We start from the raw sequence: 7500 nt of genomic DNA, 5'->3' as shown, positions 1-7500 counted from the left end.
ACGAAGCCAGTGAATTTGCAGTTAAAGCTGACACTCTGCTGGTAACACGCATGATGCTCATGGAAATGCTTTTAAAAGGTGATACGTGTTAAAGATGAACTGTAAAGCTGGAGTGAAAATTATGTTAAGTTCAGAAATATGTCCTGAATTTCTCATCCATCAGGCAAGTTTTACTGTAGCTTTCAAAATTCTCTCTCCTTCTATATAATAATCTGGCTTTTTCTCCTTGATAAGGACATTCCTAAACATAACCATGTGTGATATCACACATAGCAGAACCAAGGATACCATAAAGAAGACATTCTAAAAAATCATCTTTCAAAACAGTACATCTCAGAACAATGCACATGCTTAAAAAAGTATTTTTGGAACCGGAATATATAAACCATTCCCAAACCCAAAGCTCAAAAAACTTTATAAATTTTCAGAGAAAAAAAAATATGTTGAAACCGATGAGCTTGAATACACTTGTGTTTATTGAAAGCATGTCACAGCTCTTCATTGGCTGATGAAACACTCACTTGTTTGGGAGAGGTCACTCAAATAAGGTAGGATCATTTCAGGTACAAAATTCAACTGAGTGCATAGAGGCCACTCACTGACTGATTGTGTATAGGTAGCACTAATCTTCCCTCAATTCCTATGATGTGAGAGTTGAATTTTGTTTTCCTACCTACCAAAAGTTGTTTTCACTGTTTCCTCTGTATCACCTCCCTTCCCATTTGATTGTTTTTGTTTTGTTTTGTTTTTCCTGTTTTGGTCTTTTCCGCACTCACCTCTTCCATTCATATACTTCCTCCTGTTCCCAAATGTGATCCCATCATAAAACCATATTCCATTACTCCCTACCTTTCCCCTCCAGGTACGTGGGTTTTATTTGCTTGGTGGAAGAAGGATATGGAAGGAAATTTTTCCTGGAAATTTAACATCTCTGAGTTAGCCCCTCTTTGTAGCTCAGCCTTCATGGCAGCCTCAATTGCACCATCTCCTTCATCCACTATGTTGCTAAGTTTACCCTTCCTGTCTCCTGTACTAGCATCTTCCTTTGCACTCAGAAAATCCTTTCTGATCCTTTCACGTTTCACATTCGCCTTTGGTCCCTCCCCATCTCTGTTCCTATGAAAAAAGTCACCTCAGACACTCCCCTGAATCCCATACCCCCAACATTTTTTTTTCCCATTTTCCTCTTCCACCTTTGAATGCCTCTTTCCTACTCATCACATAAATATATGTTCTGACATATTTGAAAACCCAGCATTATGTATTTGGCACACTAGTGATTTGAGGTGGAACAGAGAATAAATATAGCCATAATATACTTTAAAATAGGTGAATTAGTTGGGCAGGAGACTTTTAATGCTACATGGGTGGTCAGTAAAAAAGTAGCAATTACCATGTGATGGAATCAAATATACCACAGTTATTTCCTATTCTAGGCACAGGGCAATACCATGGTAACCTAGACTCCACAGTATGGCAAATGTTGTTAATTGTATAGGTTTTTAATGGAGATAATTATATTTCTTCCATCTGAAATCAACATTTACTGGCAGTGACCAATGCCCAGAAGGATATTCTCAGAAGGATGTTGCATGACCCACATTATATACATTTTATATTTCCTGCTTCTAGAGAGACAATTTAATTCCATCAATGTATCAGGTGAAAACTGTTCACCTTTCTGATAAATCCTGGGAAGCAATTAAAATATTAAAAGTGCAGGTGGATAAAATTTCACTGTCACCAATGTTAGGGATGCCACATATTGATAGGCCAAACGTGGGGAAAGCACACCATACATATTATATTTGATAATTAGAAAAATGTATTTTCAAGACACCTTTCTTTAACATGAAATTTAGTTTTCCTCAAGGACTAGAAACAGCCATATCTATAAAGATAGCTTGAAATTTCCATCAGCAAAATCTACTTTCAGTAGGTATTGCTTTGCCAGAATTTATCATTTAGGTCAGAAGTTTTCTGTTGCATGGCTCTATTTCAGGTGAATATTCACTTCTGAGAATATGATTAGGGAAAATATATTGTCTTCCAATGTTTAAAAATAAATAGACCTTTCAGTTTTTTCCTTAATTGCTCTGCAATTTAAAACTGGGTCTTCAAAACTGGTCAACTCCTAAGCTTCTGGGAGGGAAGGAAAAAAAATGTATTTATGATCATTAGAGGCTTTTTATGTTTCTCAAAGTTTCTATGCGTCAATCAGATTGCACAGATACTCTAGGTCCCCTATGATACATATCCCTGCCACATGAGCAAGATTTTGCTCCAGCTCACTGGAGTTGGCTGGATATCTTGATCCAGGACTAGCAGCAGAGAACTTTTCTCTCCTGAGCTCCTGCTGGAGTCCAAGAGATATGCAAGGGGAGGAAAAAATCAGTTTCACATTGCAAGTCAGTAAAAGAGAGGAAGGAAAGGGATGTAAGGAATCTGGGAATGGAGAGCTTTAAGAGCAGGTGATTTGGCAGAGTTTCTATTTAATAAAAAAGAACAGCCACTTTGGACATGGAGCTAAAGTGCACACAGAGATCAGTATGTGCATGTGTTCTGAAAATTAGGGAGAAAATGAAAAAAATATAAGGGCTCAGAACACACTGTAGTAAAACTGGCCAGAACATTTAGAAACATGGGAACCTTAAGATTTTCAGTAAGGAGTAACAGCATTTGGGGGATGGGAGCAGAAAAGTAGAGAAGATTCATATCTATCCACACATAGGAGGCAGATAGAAGCTCAGGGGAGAATTAGAAATAGGAAGAAAGGTATGCATTAGTACTACCAGAAAGGGGGGTAGAGAAAGAGGAAAAGGATGTTGAGGTTGGAAGGAACAAGAAGAAATCTAGCTATCCAACTCTGTTTGGGCATGAAACTCAAATAACTAGTCCTGAGTTTGGATTTCACTGTGATGTTTAGCCAAATGACAGTAACATTTGCTCGAATTTGTTTCCATTCCATCCCTAATAATAGGTTGCACAGATGATAATAGCCCTCTTCTGCTTCTGCATAGAGACCAGAAGTTACAGCCAAAGTCACTGGTGCTGATTGAAAATTTCTTTGATTTGTGAGTTTTAAGTTAAACAATAAGACAGTGAAGTTCAGCACTCAAAGGCATTATAATCAGGTTCTCCAGACTCAGATAGCTGAGTCTTTGGAAAATGTCTACAACCTAGCTCTCTTCCTGGCAGTGGGGTTCCAGTCTGCCTAAGGCATTGAAACATAAATTACAGTGAACAAAAGCTTAAAAAGGTAGACTTATTTTGGAGGTTTTCAGAAGCCTCTCCCATTGATTAGATAGAGAATTTGTCCGCTTATTTTAGCAGCCCAGATTCAATAACAACCAAAACTTTAAGTGCAAAAGAAATGCCAGGAATTTGGTGGACTGGATTTCACTTCACAACCCTATGTAATGAAGAAGCAATAATTCATACTAAAATGTTCACAGGTGTGCACTTTTTTCCCCTTCATTTGGTTGATCTCTAAACTCCAAACAGACTTCGCAGAATGACCATCTCCCCTAGCCAGAAAGCAAGGTTAGCCAAGCCATGACCTGAGCATGAGAAATGTGACACAGTCAGTCCAACATGTCTGGAAAATTCATCTCTTTCATCTCAAAAAGTAGACGGGCAAAATTTGACTGTTTTCAACACTTTGCTTTCGTTTCCCAGATGAAGAAAGGGTACTGCCTCACTTAGCAAAGACCAACTTAATCAAGTCTTCAAAACACTAAGTTAAAATGGTGATGTCACCATAGAAAAATCTGCCATGAATTCCATAATAATTGCAAGGTGTACAGATCACAGCAAATGACAGATGCACAGCTTCTGATCCAAGATACTTGTTGCACAGTATGATGTCTGAGACTGGTGCCAAGCTGGAGTTTTCAAATCAGAGTTATAAAGAACCTGGTCTTGTGTTCTTATTTTGCTGTGAAGAATTCACATTAACTTCAGACAGATAGAAGCTTCAGGTAGATAACAATAAGGAGAGCATAACTATGACTTCAAAGCAAAAAGCCCATAAGATAACAACACAGATGTGGTTCTAGATGTGGTCAATATAAGCACTGGTGCGAATGGTTACAGACACTTAAGTCCTCAAAAACAGGTAAGTTTGCTAGGGGTCTTCTAATACATTGGAGACTGGTGGTCTCTTCAATCAAGTAACCAGATTTAATGCGAAGAGCATCTTTGATCCTGAGGAGGTTGGGATAGTTTAAACTAGACATACATTCAAGGCAGGCCAGCGTGGGGACACAACAGATCTTCTCTAGAAAACCATGGAGAATCATATTAAGGACCACAGTTTATGTCTCAGTAATACTCTGCAACTACAGTGAAGTTCTTGAGGGTAGCACCTTGTATCTAGGAAGCAGAAATTCACACTGAAATTCTATTGTTTGTACCTGCTAGCTCTTATACACCATTATATGTATTCTATTACAATTGGGAGTGGAGTATCACAGCGTGGAAAACTGCTGCATTTTAACTGCAAATGTTTGCTTTCAAAGAAATGTACCTCTGTTTACAGAAAGCCTGGGTAGAGTTTCAAAACTATTTTTGTCCCTATAGCACGATATCATCTTATATATTTCTTAACTGAATCCTCATCTTGGAGACAGGCAGGTGCTGAACTAGACCTCCCAAGTACAACTGTAATATATGGGAACTAGCTATTTGGTACTCAAAGGTATTTACTTTAATACTGGATTTTTCTGGGGGAAGGCTTGCTTTTAATTCATTCCCACTGCTACTTCATAAGAAGAAAGAAACATAGGGTGGAATGAAAGGAGAGCAGTGAGACTACAACATTATTTCTATAATCTACTATAGTTGGGTAAATGCTATTAAAAAGCTTGTGCAGTCACTGGAATTTGGAAATGGATTCACATCAACCATACTATCTGCTAGTTTTGTTTGCTTTCTAGGGACATTTGTGTGATTAAATTAATATTGTGGCTATTCATAGAGAATTTCAGAACAGCAGACATTAGTATTGATGGAAACTAGATCTTAGATTCACACACATGAATATGTGTCCCAGAAGTTTTTGCACGCTCAACACATTGGAAAAATAAATCAACACCATATGACTCATCAAAGCAGTCATAACTAACAAAGCTCAAGAAGTGACTGGTGAATGTTCACACAAAAGTGTTCCTGAGCAATCCATGCAATTAAAAGTACTTAGAGAGGAAAAAGGATCTTGTTGAATTCTTTTGCATAATAAACTCAAGGAAACCTCAGTCTGCCCATGGAGATCCCATAAGCAGAAAAAGGGCTAAGCTTACTGACTAAACTATTCATTGTGAATTATTCCCTCTGCTCTAATGTCTGCACGGCATGAAAGCATGGTGCCAGCCCTGCTACACACTGTAATTTTACTCTTCGAGGAATAAAGTGGGACTATACTGCCAGGCATGTTAAAGCACTCTGCAGAGGACCTTATATATATTTTTAACATATGACCTGCCTTTGTTTTTTGTTTGGAAAATGGAGACCTATCAGCCTTCAGAGAGAAAATATTAGCCCCCAGACAGTGAAATAAGATAATTTTACTTTCTCTCATTGAACCAATATTTTGTGCAAAAACTCTATAGGAGTTTAAAGTAGACTGAGAAGTCAGAGATCAACACAGCAAAATTCAGCCAGCTTGTTTTTATTTTTTATTTTTTTTTGGTCTGACCGTGAGTTACAGTTACAGATTCCTTTAGCAAATTCCTGGCTAATTGTTATTTTTCATTGATTAGATTGTCCTTTATAAAGACATCTGTTCTTTTCCTTGCCAAGGTATAATATACAATCATACCTAAGAATTTGTAAAGTGCTTTGGACAACACAGTAATAAATATATTCCAATGAAGAATCCCACAAAGGAGATATCGTCCTCCCTCCTAGCTTAGCACATCTCACTGTCAGAATATTTTTCCTAATACTATCATTCCCTCCCTCTCTCCTCATGAAGTATTTCCTATATAATTCATCCTTTTCTCCAGCCCAGATCTCTACAGCTTCTGTCCCTCTGTGGGATGCCTGCATTGCTTCCCAATGCCACGTGAGAGCCACTGCTGCACCCAGTGTTGAGATTTTGGTAGGTGGCACAGGGAAAGTGTTCACAATCCTTTAGGGGTCAAAGAAAATCAGCCCTTGAGCTATAATCCAGACTACCCCACTCTGAATTCAGGACAACACAAAAACTAATTAGAAGATGTGCCGCATGGCGGTGGTCACTAGAATTCCTCTCCGTGGGAGGAGGATGCTGAGATCTTTCCATGTCTCAGCATCAAGAAGTATATAAAACTGCCCTCCCTAATTGTAGGCATATATCGAGCAAATTATTGTCTGGGAGGACAGTAATGTAGAGGTGCAAAAAAAAAAACAGAGGGGGAAAGTTCTCATAGTCTGGGAAACAGAAATCCAATCTAGACAGCAAGGTCTAATGGTATGACAAAGATATGCTTTATAAAGGCTGGAAAAGTAGTGACCTGATTTGTAGAACTTAAAGATAGAAAGTGAGACGAGCAGGTATAGTGTTAATAGCCTCCAGCATTATGGAAAGGAGTAATAATTCTGTACAATAATGGAGAAACCAAGGCTCAAAAAGAGTGATGAAAAGGTTGCATTTTTTGTCATACTGAGTTTGTGACCAGACATCTGGCCAGAGATGGATAGTATGAGATGTACAGACTGGACAGAAGGTAGCAATAAAAGATGAAGAGATAACTGCTAAGGAGCCATTGGGTTTGCAATAGTAGCTGAGGGTGAATTAAATCATGGAGGAGTAAGACCCATCGGGAGATGGGAGATCATTGACAGAAAATAGGAAGGGGGGAGAGTACTGAAGAAATGCTTGGAACGTTTGTTGGGAAAAAACAAACAAGCAAAACAAAACAACAAAAACACACACACACAAAAAAAAACCACTAAGCATCAAGTTGTGGAAACCCACTGTGGGGAAAGGGAGAGTTGTGGGAGATGGAATGATAGGGGCTCAGCATTCCCATGAATGCTCACAGCTTTGCCTAAATTCACACGCAAAGCATCAGGAAAAAATTAAGCTGAAATGCAAGGGAACCACAATGTGGGGAGGTAACAATTAAAGGCAGTTGCTGGGCCAGTAAAGTGTATGGGAGATTGATTATAAATAGACAGAGATAGGTTTGCTGAAGGGGCTAACGTAAAGGAGATCCCGAAGGGAAGGACAGCAGCTGTAGGGGAGCCCAGGACAGGGTGCACAAAACAAGGGAAGGTGCTATCCCCTCCTGCCCCTCACAGCTACAAGCCACAGTCCATCTGTGAGTCTTTGAAATGGAAAGAGGGAGTGAAAAAGGCATGAAATATGGACCTTTCAAGACAGAATAAGCTGTGTCTGCATGCATTGTATGTGATACTGCGAATGACATCCTGGTTCACACTCCTTAACAGCTCTACCAGTATAACCATCAGGGCTTTAGCCATTACAGGGTAAAGCTAGCATCACCCTGGGTAGCA

At 39.0% G+C, this 7500-nt stretch overlaps 1 long non-coding RNA gene across 3 annotated transcripts in view; it reads left to right on the top strand.

The window, feature by feature from the left end:
• Positions 1-7500, top strand: part of LOC308195982 — a 39473-nt gene that overhangs the window by 5404 nt on the left and 26569 nt on the right. The window lies entirely within an intron of this gene.

The sequence above is a fragment of the Anser brachyrhynchus genome (assembly GCF_964034855.1).
Source record: "Anser brachyrhynchus genome assembly, chromosome: 5".
NCBI classification, from domain to species: Eukaryota; Metazoa; Chordata; class Aves; order Anseriformes; family Anatidae; genus Anser; species Anser brachyrhynchus.
Note: the sequence above shows the minus strand (reverse complement) of the source record. Positions and strands in the feature narration are given on the sequence as shown.